The sequence below is a fragment of the Anser brachyrhynchus genome (genome assembly GCF_964034855.1).
Source record: "Anser brachyrhynchus genome assembly, chromosome: Z".
Taxonomy (NCBI): Eukaryota; Metazoa; Chordata; class Aves; order Anseriformes; family Anatidae; genus Anser; species Anser brachyrhynchus.
In genome coordinates this window covers 44598828-44617986 of record NC_137697.1, presented here as the reverse complement: position 1 = coordinate 44617986, position 19159 = coordinate 44598828, and positions in this window count along the sequence as shown.

Genomic DNA, 19159 nt, shown 5'->3' with positions numbered 1-19159 from the left:
CTATTGCTTTGCTAAAGCAGAATCTAGGTAAACTAGACTTCTAATCTGTAAATAATTTCTTCTAGTCCTAAAAATGGATGTCTCTCAAGGGCCACATTTGATTGACAATTAAAAACATTCTCACCTATTCATTACCCTGAAATCATCAAAAGCAGCCAACAGTGAACACCTGGATCATTACAAGTATTGAAAGTACAAGAGTCACCAGCTTACAGATCTAAGTATATGGCTTTAAACCAAAGGAGGGCAGATTTAGGTTAGATACACGGAGGACATTCTTAATTCTGAGGGTTTCAAGGTACTGAAGCAGGTTGCCCAGAGAAGCTGTGGATGCCCCATCACTGGAAGCATTCAAGGCCAGGCTGGATGGAGCTTTGAGTGACTTGGTCTAGTGGGAGGTGTCCCTGCTCATGGCAGGGGGGTTGGAGGTAGGTGATCTTTAAGGTCACTTCCAACCCAAACAGTTCTCTGATCCCATGATTCTGTGATATACAGGTGGAGAATGCAGTTCAGCTGGTCCTTCCACCAGATATGCTGGTAGCAAGGGATGGATCTGAATGTCTCCTGTATCAAAGATAACAAGAGACTTTCAGGTTTTGGGCACCGTTAACAACACCTCCCACTTCTTCCGTGAAGAAAGTGCTTGAAATTATCCTTTCAAGAGAGACATTTTATTCTAGGTAAAAGTGGTTCAAATGATGAAAATCAGTTGGAAACAGCACCAAATAGAAAACTTTAGTCCAGGGATTTTGCTTTTTCTTTCTCCTTTTCTAATTACATCTCAAATTCCACCTACATGACTGACTTGTTCCGTAAAATGCAAGTTTCTTAGTTGTTAATTTAAAACATCTTTTCAATATTTTTTCAGTATACCTTACTGTGACAGGATTGCAGATATTCTCGCCTTTCTTCTTACTGTGAATCTTTTGGAGCTTTCAAAACATAAACATTTTCTAAATGTGGCAGAAGCACACTGGGAAATAGGAAAATACTGGAAAATGGTAAATTGTGAAGTTATAAATGTATTGAATAGAATGCCTGTGAAATACAGACTGTTCTTTCCACTTGGGCTGTTTCCTCTTTTAATTAAGTGAATCTGTTGATTCCCAATAACCTCTAGGCTCCCAGGCTCTAAGTCATATGGAAAATTGGCCAGAGTGGAACTCAGGGGCTGTAAGAGCTAGGGCATGCAAGTATACAAGTATACAGAGCAAGGCCTTTGGAGATCTGCATAGGAGATCTGCATGCTGATGGATGTCATCCTGTCTTTCTGATGTCTTCTTGTGAATGCTTAGCTGTCATGTTAAAATACATATGTAAAAAATAAGGTTTTGAACTTTTTCACTTAGACAGTCTACCTCTTCCTCTTTCTCCTTCTGTAGGGAGAAGAACCTAGAGGAAGAACAACCCCCTCATCCCAACAAAACAAAACAACACACAAACCCAACAATCTTGAAAATTTCTGTTGCTTGGTACTGCAACTTGCTTCTCATCTTTTACTAAGTTTGCTCTCTCTTGCCTGAATCACATGCTCAAGCTATGACGTCTATCCAGACAGAAAAAAAAAAAAAAAAAAAAGAGAGATTGTGTGGAATTTCTTTCCTTAATTGTTGCTTTTTTCTGACCTTACCTTATGTTTGAGATACTACAGGTACTACCAACAAAAATATCTCTAATTATAAAAGCTTTCTCTCTGACTGTTTTGATCTGTACCCTCTTCCCCACTGCACCTAATGCATATTCCCTTTCCCCACCATTTTCAGACAGGACCATATTTTCAGCTAGTATCTTTCTCTGGTATCTTCACCATTGATACATTTACATTATTTTAAATTATTGCTGGATGACACCTTGAAAAGTCATCTGGTTAATCCCCTCTGCTGTAAGCCAAGAAAAAAAAAAAGACTACAACCCACGTAATAAAAATTGGCTATCTAACTTACGCTTCAGGTATGGGAACTCCACAGTACTACAGGTGACTCATAATTGCTGTTTTTCATGGACCAGCTGCTAGAAAGTGGCATTTCATATTGTCCAATATGAATCCTATATCCTGCATTTTAAAGACCTCTCTCCCAATTCATTTTTTATTTCCAGAATCTTACATGTTTCTTTTTTGGAGAATATTGTTCCATCTTTTCCTGGTCAGGTCTTGACTAAAACTGTATCTTTCCAGATCTTCACCCATTTTTGTTTCCTTGATTCATTTTCCTGGGCTGACCTCCTTTCTTTATCAAGTGAGGTACTCAATGCTCAAGTCAATTCTCTACTTATGACTGTCGAAGTTAATGAGGGTGGAGGAATCTACTAATTTATCTCATAGTCCATAGTGTTTATAGTGTGTATAGACTATAGGGTGGTTGTATTTTTCAAATCAGGAATGATGTTATTGACTCATTTTAACTTATGGTGTACTATAATACTCCTATCTTTTTCTAAATGTGCATAAAAAGCAAATACAGTTAAATTTTAGTTAATTGAGCTGCATACATTTTTTTTTTTTTTTGGCCTCTTATCTACCTTACTGCATCACTTTGCAATTCTAGCACTGTTCTCCTACATTCCCTTCAGGTTGGCATTAGTCTGCAAATGGAATAAATTGTCTGCTCTTTAAAAAAACAACAACAACATATTGAAAAGTAATTGGTCCAAGGCATCAGTGTGAAACGAACACATAGTACTAGCTACCTTCTTGGCAATAAGCAATAACTATTCTAATTACTCTTTAATGTATTACATATTCACTCTCTGGTAGTTTAATCTAGACTGTGATGTCTTGCTTAGAAGAATGTTAGTTGAGACTATTTTGGAAGAATTACTAAAATCAGGCAGAGGATATCTTTTTCTATTTCTTTCTTTTTTGCTTTCTTTCATCCATCTGTGCTGTTATTTATTACATAAAATCTGTTTGAATCTTGCTTGTTTTCGACAAGCTTTTTTTTTTTTTTTTTTTTTTTTTTTTTTCCTGGTGTTATTTTCACATAGATACTTGCTTGATTTTTTTTTTCATTATTTTTTCAGGAAGTAGGAAGCCAGAGAATTGGATTAGTTAGCCTAACTTCCTTTCTTCTTCTCTAAATTTGCCCATAATTTAGTAACAATGAATAAAGTCTAGTTAGCAAAATGAGAGAACATTGATTTATTCTAACCCTGAATTTATTCTCAATCAAAAGAAATCAGTAAATAGGTACAATCTCTTCTATGCCTGTATTTTTTTTAATTTTCTGCTTTTAGAGGGTATTATGACAATTTAAGATCTATTCCTGATTCATATATTTTATTAATTCACTCATAGTTACTCTACTAATAGGACCTAAAGTACGGTCCCTCAACAAAAAGTCCCTCACTTATAAAACATATGCATCAAGCATCCTGCAGACCTGCAGGTTTGCCATCTAGAAAATTCAAAATTGTTTTAGCAGTGGTTTCAAAACAATGTTTTCACTGCAGATGAAAAATATAAAAAAGATAGTATGCATTAAATCACGCATATTGAAAAGATGAAGTCAAACCATTAGGTGAGGCTAAAATAAAAACAGAAAGACATTTAGGCAGAGAAGGCAGCAATTTGAAAAAAGCAAAAAAGCCATCACAGTACTGAGGAATGAAACACTTCATAAGAGAAGTGTTCCATGCATTTAAACAAAAAAAATATTTCAATGCTACAATACTTCAGCTATAAAAAGATAACCTATTTCTGAATGACTAATTCTTGAGAAAATTAGTCATAACTTTAAGATGGCAGCTATTTTACCTTTTTGATAGGAACGAAACTGTAAACAAGGCAGACTATCTTAGCATATCCTTCCAGGACTCATGTGATTATTTTACCTATAAAATCCCCTATTTTACCTATAAAATCCCCTTGTTGTATTGTTTGTTTGTTTGTGTAGCAGGGGGAGGAGGAGGGTGGATCACTCTACACTGATTTTTCTTTATTTAAAACTTCCAAATCTATCATCAAATGGAAAAAGCATGGAAGAAAAGAGCAAAAAATGAAGCCCTTTTACTTTTTACTTTTTTTTTCCCTAGATGCAGAAAATGTTAGCCAGATTTTATGTACAAGAATCAGCAGTGAATGAAGTAAGATTTTTACATATGTCTTCAATGAAACAGGAGATTGAAGTCATCCCTTCCTAGAGCTCAGACACCTCAGTGTCTATTATAAAATGAGTCAAGTTTTATATAAAATATAAAAACACAACTGAGATTCTTGGATATTGTGTTTTGTCTATGAAGAAATCATGTAGCTGATGTGGTACTTCCCAGATTCCAGGAAGAGGTCTATAGTTATAATTATTTTGATTTGTCTTCATTCTAGAAAATCTACCCCAGGGAGTCTGTAGGTGGAGCACATAAAAGGGCTCAGTTATTCAAGAGAAATTTCATCTGGCATTAAACCTTGGAGTATGTGGCTTTAATTACTTAAATGCATTAATATTTTTATGGCTGTTTGATTTTAAATGATTGTTCTTTTATAGGTCCCTTTAAGCATTATTTTCTGACTCAGCTTCTCATTAACAACATCTTTAAAAAGGATTCCAGTATACTAAATCTCATTGAGATGGCACCACATATTTAAATCTCCATTCTCCTACCCATTTATTTACCTAAAAGCATATATTCTATTTATTACACAGTGTTCTAACAACATTTCCACAGTTACTTTGTGCTCTGAGGCAGTTTTCTTTGTTTAAACAAGTGGTGAAGTTCTAGGAATTGTAGCTATAAGTGAATGAGCATTGCACCACAAATCCGGAATCTGAAAAAAGCAGAGGTTGTGTCTGTCATGATCCCTTCTATGTTCTGATGCTTCTGCATGCTCATAGGAGATAAAGTTTAAGCTAAAGACAAGATGGATGAACTGTGAGAATATCGAAGAGTTGCAGCCAACTATCAGTTCACCTGAATTCCACCATTCTTGTCAATGGTGCAGTTTGTGCTGACTGGCTGTATCATTGCTAAAAGCCTATGTTCTCTCTTTTTAATAAATAATACTGCGTCTGCGGAATCACAAAATTAAAGCATGCTTGGCAACAGTCCGAAGAGTCTCCAGTAAGCCCCAAACTAAGCAGTAGCGTTATCTAAGGAAAAATCATTCTTAACAAGAATTTAGTAAAGTCAGTTTTCTGCTGTATTTCTTTTGTGCTTTTTTCCTTTCTGATTGACATGAGATAACTACTTTTGCATACTAGAACCAAGTTTTACTTTATTTTTACCAGAATGAAATAGCTTTATGGAATGGCTAGACTCTGATTCCTTTCATGCTGTAATACAAAAAAGTTATTAAATTGCTGTCAAGGCAGTTCCTTTATATAGGCACATACCTATGAAAAACAAAGCTTGAAATTTTCACTTACATGCAAATTTAAGCAGACAAATGCCAGATTTATGTAGGGTTCAAATCAGTATGATCTTGATACATAAAACATGAACATTGTTCATGAGATTTAGAAAAAACCTGTGCTCAAAATACATAGAGGAAGTAAGTATCATACTTTTTCAGTCATTACAGAATGCTTCAGTAATTTGTGATAGTACTACACATACTAGGATGAATTCAAATTTTACATTAACTTATTTCAGAAGTGAACCTTTCTTGTAGAACAATGGAAGAAAGGATAGGTCATATCCCAATGCAAATGCCATAAGAAACCTGTCAGTCACCAGAAATGTTTGTTCACGGCTTAAGAAAAATATGAATTTTTTGAGATGGTCTCAAATTCATCTGTAGTGCCTGTAAACACAGGTACGTAGTTTGGTATATAGCTAGCTAAGCACAGCCTCTTTAACAGATGTCTAAAGATGTAAGGGCTGAAAAATACTATGAAACTCCCTATTTTTATTTTTATTTTTATTTTTATTTTTATTTTTATTTTTATTTTTATTTTTATTTTTATTTTTATTTTTATTTTTATTTTTATTTTTATTTTTATTTTTATTTTTATTTTTATTTTTATTTTTATTTTTATTTTTATTTTTATTTTTATTTTTATTTTTATTTTTATTTTTATTTTTATTTCTATTTGTATTTGTATTTGTATTTGTATTTGTATTTGTATTTGTATTTGTATCTTATTTTTTACTTTATATATATATGTATATATATATATATATAGCCTTTTAAATTATTGGACCCTAAGGTACAATCAGTCCTGATGTTTTTATTAGGTAAAACAAATCTGGACTCAAGATTATTGACTCTAGCTTAGCAGTCACATGAATCTCAATGTATTAGGGAGAGAAGCCATGCTAATTCCATACAGATGTGCTGTTGCATTCCTGTAAATTTTCAGACTGAAAAGGAAATGCTAGTTACACCCCTTTCCCCTACAGCCTACGGTAGAACATTTCACAGATTGCATATGTGTTTTGCATTCAAAGAAAAACAGTCATAGATCTCTTTGACCAGATTCTCCTGTTTTTAACTTGTCACTGACATTTTAAAAACCAAAGCCTGTGTTTGCCAATTCACGTATCATATCTATGACATATATATTTTTAAACAATCTAGGAAACCTAGCCCCTGGGCCTCAGTTTTTTGTTTTTGTTTTTGTTTTTTTTCAACATACACACAGAATATGAACAGCTTTATTCCCTTAGATGTTTTCCTTTGCTTGGAAAGAAAGCTTATATATATACAAATATACATACATATATATATATATATTTCAGAAGGACTTGGTATCAAGATCACAGATACAACTAAGAAGACTGAGAAAAGAAAACGTTAATAATACTTACCTTAGTCTAGAAAGTGCTTTGCACAGAGTAAGAGCAAAGACTTGTAAGACTACCACGTAAGAGCTTTTCAGACCAGTTGCGAAAAGCAAACCACACTCTCCACTGATTTCCATTGGCACAGACCTTAAAGAGACTTTCAGTGGTGGAAAATATATGTAAATGTGGCAGTAGAAAACATCTAATATCCATCTTCCCAGCCTGAGAAAATTGATAGACCTGGCCAGACAGGAGAATGACTAAAATAATAGAAGAATGGCAGAATATGCTGGGTTGGGTGAACATGGTATAAACTTTTCAAACTGAAAAGTCATATTTGCACATCACATTCCAGTTTTGAAAGAAGGCAGATTTCAACACAGTTTCTTTGTTCAAAACATTCATCCTTCATGCTGAGTCCTGGATCTGGCTAGTGATGCCTAGGCTTCAACAACGGGGAATAAGATTCCTTTTCATAAAGACAGTGTAGTCAAACCTCTCTTAAGTCACTCCTCAGGGGACTCACAAAAGTCTGTTGCCAAACAGAAGTGGTCTTTAACTAAAGGTCAAATAAAATTTGTACTAGAAACCATGAGGATACTTATCATAGATCACTTAGAGACTGGCTGTGGACAGAACAGCCACTTATTCACAGTGGATTCTCTTTGCCCTTATAATCTACATTTCATTGTTATAAAGTACCTTTAGACTATTTCGCAGTTTATTTTTTCTTTACTCAATCATTGAAGTTCTGGAAGTGTTTTATAAACTATTTTATTTTTTATTTTTATTTTTTGGTCTCAGAGAGCAAGACATTTATCCAGATAATGCCAAAGGCAGAAGGAACACAACCTCTATCTAATATTCTCACAGAATGACAACTTAAAAAACATCTTTTTTTTTTAGTCCCTGACCTTGGTTGATAACTGTTTATTAAATTACTGGAGTGTCACTCAAGATCGCCTTAATTGTAAAACAAATTTGCCACTATTTACAACTGTTAGTCCTTTTGATATTTTTACAGTGACATCTGGGTTCTTTATTAACGGATCAGGACTGTGTTCTACAAGCATGGTGTAAACATACTTGTAATGAATTGAAGAGTTTCCTGATCCTAAAATACTGCAATCTGTATAAAAGCATCAGACGTTGTCTAGGAAGCACAGAAGAAATATTGGTAAATTTGATAGGTGGATTTATTATGCACATGGCATAGCTATTGGTTAAATATTATTGAGAGATATGAGTGAGGAAAAAAGGTTTGCAGATAACTTCAGGATTTATTTATTTATTTATTTATTTATTTTCAAAGGAGAAAAAGATTAGGAGAGAAGCAGCAATATATCAAGTTTTCCAGCATGCATGTCAATGAAAGTTTGTGTCACAGGCCAGGCAACAGTCAGCCTCTTGATCCCAAATGAGAGATAATAAAAGCGAGTGACAGCAAGGGTCTTTAAAAGGAAGGTTACATAAACTATATTTGATATAATAGAGAATGCCAAATCAGTGAAGCAATGCAAAAAATTTATCTTTGTGTTAGCAATCTGGATGTACATTGCATTTCAAAGCACTAGACAAAGAGTTATGTCGTCACTGACATGTGAGATGGCAACTAGCACAGGAGTATTAGTCCTACAGATGCAACATCATATGCAGTGCAAATGACACAAATTGCCAATGATGATGAGAGTACATGCCTGAGTGACAGACAGGATGGCAATCCCACTCAAAATGGCTATAGAAAAGAGATGGGAGAAACATGCAGCTAAGATTTCTTTTATCCTTGCGCTGACAGCATGTATTCCAAGACAGCAAATCAGAAAAACAGGCATAGATTTAATTTAGAGGCAGAGACTTACATGAAATGAGGGGAGTAGAATCAAAAAGGAGATTATATATTCAGTTCTTTGGAAAAGAGACAATCTATAGACAAAAGACAGAGTGTGGAAAAATAAGTAACACAGAAATGGAGCTTAAGTATTTAAAATAATGTTGGAGGGCTAGAAAGTGCATTTTATTTCATGTCATCTCGGTATCTTAATCTTGGAAGTCTGAAGATTCATGTTTATTGATCATACTCTTTTTTCTTTTTTTTTTTTTTAAACAAACTGAAGTTTTTGAACTATCTTAAGATTGAGAAGATGACTGTATTTGCTATTTCAACATATTCTCAACTGGATCAATATTCAGCCAAACTGCCCCAAACTCCCTCACCAGTACTCACAGAAGGGAGGGAGGCCAATAACACTGGAGGAAGCTGGCAACAACACGAACCAGCAGGTGTACCAAAGCCTGAGGTACCCTTGCAGAACCACTTCACTCATCTGCAGACTGAGAAGGAAAGACGCATTGCAGGGGAGTGGAGCTGAGTAAGGCAGCCTGGTCTGCTCCCTGTGTAACAGCCAGTCCCACTAAGAGAAGGTGATGGGTGATAGTAGTAGGACACTCTCTTCTGAGAAGTACAGAGGCACCCATCTGCTGACCTGATCAGCTCTTGAGGGAAGTCTGCTGCTTACCGGGGGCTCATGTCAGGGATGTTAGCAAGAGACTGCCAAGCCTTGTACAGCCTAAGGACTATTATCTGCTGCTGCTGTTTCACATTGGGCACCAACAATGCAGCCAAGAGCAGTCTGAGGAATACAAAGAGGGATTACAGAGCCCTGGGAGCAGCAGTTAGGGACTCAGGAGCGCAGGTAATCTCTTTATCAGTCCTCCCAGTCAAAGGCAAGGGGACTGATTGACAATTGATTCTGGCAGAAGTCTGGTGCCACAGACAGGTGTTTGGTTACTTAGACCATGGGACTCGCTTTGAGAAACCTGGTCTGTTGGGGGTTGATGGGGCCCACCTGTCAGAGAAGGGGAAGAACCTCTTTGGTCATAGGCTTGCCCAGCTGGTGAAGAGGGCTTGAAACTAGAGTTACCAAGGAGGGGAACCTCAATCCATCCCACTCCTCACAGCTTGATGCCAGTGTCAGTGATAGATGTCCAGAGCCCGGAGAAGGGTCACAGGTCAGCAGAGAGCACCTGAAGAGCAGCACAAATGATTTCTAGCCATTGCAACTACTAAGCAAGCCAGTCTCATGGAGGCCCAACTCAATTGTCTCTATGCTAATGCACAGAGCATAGGGAATGAACAAGAGGAGTTAGAGATGTATGCATGTCTGCAGGGCTAATGACCTCATTGGAATTACAGAGATGTGGTGGGAAGGCTCCCATGTCTGGAGTGTTGGAATGGAGGCTCTTTAGGAAGGATGGGGAGGGGAGATGAGGAGGGAGTGTTGCTCTCTGTCAGTGAGCAGCTGGAGTGCATGGAGCTCTGCCTGGGGATGGGTGAGGAGCTGACTGAGAGCTGATGGGTCAGGATTACAGAGATGCCAGGGACAGGGGACATTATAGTGGGGGTCTGCTACAGGCCACCTGATCAGGAAGACCAAGCAGATAAGGCCCTCTATAGACAGGTAGAAGCAGCCTCACATTTGTAAGCCCTGGTCCTCATGGGGGACTTCAACCACCTTGGCATCTGTTGGAGGGACAGCACAGCAAGGCATAGGCAATCCAGGAGGTTCCTGGGATGCATTGATGACAACTTCCTTCTCCAAGTGATAGGGGAACCAATGAGGAGAGGTGCTATGGTGGACCTCACTCCTACCAACAAGAAGGGGCTGGTGGGGAATGTGAAGCTCAAGGGCTGCAGTGATCATGAAATTGTGCAGTTTAGGATCCTGAGGGCTGTGAGGAGGGAGCACAGCAAGCTCACTAACCTGGACTTTGGGAGAGCAGACTTTGGCCTCTTCAGAAATCTGCATTGTAGACAACCATGAGACAAAGCCCTGGAGGGAAGAAGGGCTCATGAAAGCTGGTTAATATTCAAGGATCACCTCCTCCAAACTCAGGAGTGATGCATCCCAACAAAGAGGAAGTCAGGCAAAAACACCAGGAGGCCTGTGTGGATAAACAAGGCTGAACATAAACAGAAAAAGGAATCCTACAGAGAGTGGAAGCAAGGACATGTAGCCTGGGAGAAATACAGAGAAATTGTCTGAGTAGCCAGGGATCAGGTTAGGAAAGCCTTGTTAGAATTAAATTTGGCCAGGGACATCAAGGGCAACAAGAAAGGCTTCTATAGGTACATTGGTGATAAAAGGAAGACTAGGGAAATTGTGGGCCTTTTCTGGAAGGAAATGGGAGACCTGGTTGCCCAGGATATGGAGAAGGCTGAAGGTACTCAATGAATTTTTTGCATCAGTCTTCAACAAGAGCTCCAGCCACATAGCCCAAGCCCCAGAAGGCAAAGGGAGGGACTGGAAGAATGAAGAAGTGCCCAGTGTGGGAGGGGATCAGGTTTGAGACCAGCTAAGGAACCTGAATGTGCACAAGTAAATGGAACCTGATAAGATACATCTGTGGGTCCTGTGTGACCTGCAGTACTGTCCAATACTTAAAGTGGGCCTAGAGGAAGGCTGGAGAAGGACTCTTTATCAAGGAGTGTAGTGATAGCAACAAGGAGTAATGGTTTTAAACTAAAAGAGGGTAGATTTAGATTAGATATTAAGGAGATTTTCTTCACTCTGAGGGTGGTGAGGCATTGGAACAGGTTGCCCAGAGAAGCTATGGATGCCCCATACCCAGAAGTATTCAAGGCCAGCCTGGATGGGGCTTTAGTGGGAGGTGTCCCTGCCCATGGCAGGGGGGTTGAAATTAGATGGTTTTTAAGGTCCCTTCAACCCAAACCATTCTATGATTTTATCAAGTCCATATTCTCTTGTCACATTTTAACAACTGCATTAGGGAAGAGCTTGCAGTGGTTATTAGGAAGTTAATTTAGTCTATGCATGAATTTCAAGAATGTAAGTTACTTTGAGGATAGAATGCAATACAAATTTATATTGTAAGTTTAGCTATGTAGCTTCAAAGTCAGATGCCCAGTTTAAACTTTATGCTCTGTTTGGTAATAAAGGACCAATTCCTGGCTCTGATCTTAGAGACTTCTCATAGAAAAGTATGCCCCCTGCTCTCTGTCCCCTACACTCTTTGTCTCTCTTAGCATACAGTCTAACTTAATACTAACTTCCTAACTTACAGTCTAACATACATAAACTTTCCTGTTGCTTGAGCAAGAGCGGATGAATCCTCTCCTTATGTCATGGATAATATCAGTCATCTAGCAAAGTATCTCAGTAGAGAAATTGGAAGATAATGAGTAAAGCAAGAATGCAGCTCTTTTTTCTTTTTTTCTGTTAATTTGCTTTCAAGATAATAGTGATGAAAATAAGTTTTATATCTTTAGCATTGCATCAGTAAATACGTATAACAACTGTGGCATAAACAGTTGTTTTCGTATTTATGCAGTTATCAAGAAAGATGTAAAATGTCACTCCACACATTTCCATTAATTTGGGAAAAAAAAAAAAAAAAAAAAAAACAGCAAACTAATTCAAGGTTTACTCTTCAAACATTTAATTAAATGAGTACAAAGGGATAAATTAATTTCCTTTCTTCTTGTAATCGCAATGCAGCATGTTTCTCTGGAAAACTTCATTAATTTTATTTCCAGATTTTCCTGGAATTTTAAAAATATGATACCAGCACCTAATGAATTCTTCTAAATATGTTCTATTTAAAGTCAGTAATTTAAAACTTAATGGAGCTTTTGGTTTACTTCACCAAGAAATAGCTAAATGTTAATATAAAAAACAAAGACCAAAAGCACAACCATACAAATAAACAAACAAACAAGAAAAACAACCCAAAAACTAACAGCCCACATTAATGAACACTGTTAGCTTGAACCAAACTTACATGAATCTCCAGAAACAAATGTTACAATGATCTACCACCATACAAGGCACTACGGAATGATACTGGTGATACAGGCTGCATGAGACTTTTCAGTTTTTCATGCAGAATACCATCTCTTACTTTCAATGATTTGTTTTATAAAAGAAGAGTAAAACAGTCAGAATTTGGTCTTCCCAGTATTATAAAGTGGATATATTTCCCATCAAAAGTTAAATCCATTAAATCACAGTTCACATAAAGAATAATTTTCTTTCTACATATTCTCATCAAAATTAAAATGTCAAAAAATCTTAGCTATCCCAGAACCCCACTTAACTAAACTAGCACAAATCCAGATAACTCAACTTACTCTCATTGCTTTCTTTTACATTTGCCAGTGGAATCCATATGAGGAAAATACAGAGAAGGGTGGAGCGTGGGGAACAAAAGTGTTAAACATGCTGAGAGAAGTCAGTAGACATTTAATTCATATTCACTGGAAAAGTATTGAGCTATGGATAAACTGTTTAACTGAGAAAACAAAAACTTCTTCAATACTAGAATTACTCCTGATTTAACCTTGGAGAAACTGGCAAGTGTGATTGCACAGGCCTACCTCTTGTTAAAGTTAATGGAATTATTAAATCTGCGGTAAGTTAAGGAAAAGTAGTTTAAAGCCTTTTTAATTAGCTGATGTAATGTAACTCAAATCAAAATTCCTCACCCCTTTGCCCTAATATTATCATTCCTTATGATTTTGGCAGCATGGCAATATAAACAAGGTAAAAAATTAAAATCCTTTCCAAACCATTGCAAATTTAATAACTAGCTATTATAAAACAATTCAATCATCTTGCTTATCTAGCAATATAAGAATAGACATGTATCCAATCATTTCCTCAGATTTTCCCCTAGTGTAACATCATATTTTTTCTGATAATATTCAATTATTATTTCTGATTAGAACTATATATTTAGTGTCTTGAATTCACAATTTCATCCTTTATATTGAGTTTGAACTCAGACTACTAAAATTACTTTTAAGAAAACACTGGTACCTGAAAACAGTGTGATGTCTAGGACACTTCATCCACACAAAAAGAGCTGAAGGTCAGTAAGAGAAGTCCTGATGGAATCATGATTCACTATTTGCAAAAGCCTGGACAGCTCTTTTGGGCAACTTTTTCATCCCAATCAAAATAATACAGAAAACTTTTGATAAAATTCTCAACAAATTACCATCACATAAACTGAAATATCTTTAAGGCAGATTGAGCCAAGCTAACTCAAACTCTTCTAGGCCTATGAGTAAGAAGCTGAATATTTATATCAGGGTGGATAATATTTTTGTGTTCATTCAGAATGTATCAATGAAAATCATTCTACAGAACTGAGGATGCCCACAGTTGTCTGCTTCCTTCAAGACCTGAGAGCTCTACAAAATGAGAGAAGTAAATGATTCCCTCTTCATGCCATATCCTTTCAAAAGGTAGAGTCCCCACTATTAGCTTCCCGTCAAGGCTTATATTCAAATTTACCATCTTTTCCTCATCTCTTTTGCAGTAGCAGGCCACAAGAATGGCTGAGACCAGAGATCGTCTTTGGTCAGTTTATTAGCATGCCAAGGCTCTGATCCCTGACGTGGATTTTAGCTCATACCCAGATGACTGCGCTACCACCACATGTGTGAACTGCAGGTTCAGCCTTGCTGTCTCTGCTACCGTGCTCATTTTCTGTCCAAAACAGCATAACCTGCTTTGGTCTTTTGCATTCAGAGACAACACGTACTATACTCACTGTAAGAATTAAAATAGCAGGCTGTAAAAGCTTTCCAGATCAGAGTTTATCTGCATTCAGTTTATTACCACAATGGGGCTTTGATCCCTAATTTGGATACAAGGAAAAACTTTTCCCCATGAAGACAGACAAATGATGGAGCATGCTGTCCAGAGGGTTGTGCAGGCTACATCCCTCTGAGATCAAAGCCTGAATGGGGGCAGCCTTGAGCAAGAGGGACTGTCCACAGAGCTGACCTTGCTGTGACTAGGACTTTGGACCAGAGACCTCCTAAGCTCCTGTCCAACCTGAGCTCTATAAACTCTATAATACTCTGCGAGCATTACATAAAGAAATGACAGCTAGTTCTTATTAACGTTTTATTGTTTTTATTGTTTTATTGTTGCTTTAGTAAAAACTTTAAAATAGTAGTCTGTTTTTACTTTTTTTTTTCTTTGTCTTTAAGTATAAAGTCAATGATTTTGACAGCACTTTTTTGACAGCATAGCTTTATATTTTAATGATTTCTATACAGTTCAGGGACGACAGACCGTCCCTATATAAGTGTATCCAGAGTAACCTGTTCATCCTCTTGGCAGAAGTTCATGGGCTAATATAGCTCTGCATTTGTTATTCACAAATGTAGGGTTAATATCAAGATTTTACCTTTTATTACTTCTGTAGTAGAGGAAGACAGGCCAATCACTTTTTCTATTTGCCTGTCAATCACTTAGTAACAATGACCTGGAATACTGCACAGGAAGAAAACTTCATTTAGTGGGGAAGACAAGGTTCTTTTAGCTTGGCAAGACTTTCCTAGGAAACAGATGGGTGCTGCTGTTCAAATGTTAGATATCATGTTCTTAAACTAAAAATAATAAAATAAATGTTAGTCATGTTCTAACCATAACAGACAAATAACGTCACCAGACTTCTTTTGAGGAATTACAAATCTATTCACGTTCTATGTATTTTTTTAAATATGGTTCATCCTTCACTCTCCACCTATTCTCCATACACTTTATCTGTACTGAACTATTTTGGTAGTTACATTCTTTCAACACAATAAGATTTAATATATATTCAAAGTATGTTGTGAATGGAATCTCAGACATTACAAATACTCTTAAATCTCTGCAATTTGGGGGGTGTTTTTATAATAACATTTTTTTTTATCTTATTCTTTCTGAATTAAACACATTAAAATATTGCAGCTATACCAGAGAAAAATAACTATGATGAAGTAAATACATTGACTACCCAATATCCAGAAGATAAAGTAACTAGTCCATAGGACAGAAACATCAACTCATGGATGGTTTGAACAAGCACAATATAACCTGTATTATCACCTCACAAAAGGAAAGTTGTCCTCTATCATGGGATATTTTTCCTCCCCAAAGCTGTAACATTCTTTGAATTATATCAGTTATAATCAAACTTCTACTGCCATTGAACACACTATGCTCTTATCTTTTTTAAAGTGAAATTAGGCAGTGCTACACTAACAAGATTCCTTCCTCTCTGTCTCAGTTTTCCATTTGCTAAGCTGCTTAAATTTTAAAATATCTTCAGAACTTGAGCTTGGCCGTTCAAGCAGTGCTATAATTTCACCACAGTTTTGCCTGTAGGCTCACAGAGAAACTTTGTGTTGATGTAATTGCCTCCCACGGTCTTTGAGATTTCTGCTCTCCTAAATGAAATTCTCATCCTGCTCTATGGTCTAGATTCTTTGTACCGAGATGATAGATGGCATCTGATCACATGGAATTTGGATTGTTTTCTGATCATGAAAATATCCATACCTGTCTTTAGTAGGTACCTGTCTTTGTGGGGGTTCATTAGAAAAATATAAACATCCAAGTAATACTAGGTAAAAAAACTCCCAGTAACACTGAATTTTGAGATCCTTCAGCTGGCCAACTTTAATCCACATAGTATGTTTTATGGATGATATATTTTAAGTGATATTAAAACTTTTAATCAGTATTACACTGTATTGCAACAGATGCCTTACAGACACTGGAACTTTTTACACATACAGTTACTTTTATCCATCAGTTCTGCAAACTATAGTGCTAGTGGAAAGTAAGTTTTCCACCTAAGTACATTCATTAGAATTACCACTATCTCTGATTCATTATCTGATTCATTATCTGAAATCTGTATTATCTATTAAATTACATACTTTCAGTTAGGTTAATCCTCTAGTTCTCTGGATCATATGCTTGATGACCTTTTAGCAGTACTGACATGTTTCCCTCCACCTCTCATCCCCCTAGTCAGTCTCCCCCCCATCTATCAGTGCACCAGAAACTACCAAATTTAACCATTTGGCAACTTTTAGGCACATCTTTTCTGAAACATCTGATTTGAAAAACAATTTTAGTAGATGATGATTCATATTCCTCAGTTATTGTTGGAATGAATAATACCTGCATATCCTCTCTATTTTTCCTCCTTAAAGGACACTCTTTCTATAATATTGCCAGGATTTTTCTATTTACTAATGAAGTCTACTTTTCCTCCTATTACCTCTAGCTTTTGCCATAAATATTTTCATTAATACAAGCAACTTCTCTCATACATTGTCAATTACCTAAATATCTAATTTATATTCCATACTGCTCATTTTCACTGTGTTTCTTTTTATCAGTGTAATCTGTATCTTATCACACTAAGAGACAAAAACAGCAGCCAGATGTTGAAAGCAACGCTTTGCCAAGCAAGAGTGGTCTTTTGAAGGATACTTGGTTCAGGAGATAAGAGAGATATTCCTGGGTAATGACAGAATTTTACAGAAAGCCAGAATAAAATTTAGCAAGCAGCAAAAGCAAGGCAAAACAATCAATCAGCTGAAACAAAACAAAACCCCCCACCACCACCACCAAAGCAAAACAAAGAACAACCGACTAACCAAACAAACAAACAAAAAAACTGACCGCTCACATTTCTTTCTACTAGCTGGGCACTCTCTTTAATGACTTCAGAGAAAGGTGTTTTCCTCAGCCTCTCTCAGCCCATAGACAGCAGAGTCCCAATATTTCCAGGACCTACTTAATTTTCTCCCAAGTGATTAGAGGTTTCTCATTAGTTTCCTTCATGTGATTTCTTTCATGGATGCCATTCCATACTGTAGGTGAGTGACTAAACAGGGAGTTGCTCTGTAATTTGCTAGGTCTCCTTTTTCTTTTTTTTTTTTTCTTTTTTTTCTTTTTCCTAAGATTATAGAAAATAGTTATCAGAGACAATCAGAAACATTAAAAAATACACAATCATATTGCTGTTAGATCAACTAAAATCTACAGAACAAAATATGGTAGGTGACACTTAAAAAAAAAAAAAAAAGTCTTTGCCGGTAATTTTCTTATGCCTTATTTATATTAGAATACATATAATCTTCTAAAACTGTTAAAATGCTCTTTTCTAGAAATCCAGTATCATTTAAGAGACAATTTTAAACAGCAGTGCAATGGTCCTCCTCCAGCACTTAATGTATTTTCTTGGAGATATCCTGAAAGGCACTATTCAGCCTGCTTTCAGCCTCTGACAGGACTGAACTGACTATTCTTGAAGCTGTTATTGATGATCTTGGCTGAAAATGGGGGTGGGAGTGGGGGTAAGGGTTTCACGAGAGTCTACTTTTCAGAGTGGGATGCCTGCCATTGAGTGCCCTTACCTAAGCCTAATCTCCTGGAAGGGTTTATTTATTACCCAGTTGTGTGTTTAACAGGTGTGTTCATACCAGGTGCAAATTGCTTGCATTTATTTTGCACGTATTTTAAGTAAATTTGTATTATTTTGCTTTGTACGTTTTTTTGTATGTCAGCCTTCTTTCTCCTGCAGCTTTCAAAACCTCCTCACAATAATTTAATTTTCCAGGATTACTGCCACCAGTCTACATTCTTCTTTCATAGTATCTTTTAACAACCTTGGATAAAACCCATCTGGACTTCAGAATTTATTGGTTTTGAGTCATTGTAACTCATTTATCACTTCTGTCTTACTGACCTTGAAATCATCCAAGATAGTGAGTGCACAGCCAGTTCAGATGAGATTTCATTAGTGCATTCTGTCTCCAGTAACTGAATTCAGGAACTATGAATAACCGTTTTGAATACATAAACTTAAGCAGAGAAAAATGCATACACAGAGGAGAATCCCAAATCTTCAGTTTTACTGAAGACAGCTAAGTGTGTGGGTGTGGGGTCTTTCTGGGCAGTAATTTCCAGTAGCAGTAAGTTACTTGTAACATTGAACTAAACGCACATAAGTTTTTTTCTCTCTTATGTCTACATAGGTGTAAAAAATGCTGATAGCTTGACTCACCATCTATTTTAGAGGGAGAGAGAGCTCCATATTACCTTGACATTTCAGTGTTCCATAATCCTAAAATATGTTTTTCTTAAGGCACAGTCAACTACAAATTTCGAGGAATACAAAGAATTAAAATACAAGGGACTGAACTTTTGCAAGCAGCTGAGAGAGTGAGGGCAACGGGAGCACTGCTGCATTACCTGGGGTGGTGATGAACACCTTCAAATCCTGAACCAGAACTGTGCTTCACTGCTGAGTTGGGACCACGGGTGGGAGCAATTACATATAGCCCTATAGCTAGGTTATAGTTTTGCACATTTATCAGTTTCAAAACATAAACACTGTTTCTACAGGAGGGGACTTTAAACTCAGTGGAGGCTACAAAAGTATTTGTTCTATGTAGAACCACATGGTTGGTACTACATAGAACAATAGATGCTGTTAATTTGTGGTATCACAACAATTTTAACTGTGTTTGTAAAGGGTCAAGATGACAGCTCTGGAGACCTTGGTCTTTTGTTAAGTCCTAGCAATGCTAAAACTCAGTCCAAGATCCTGCACGCCAGTT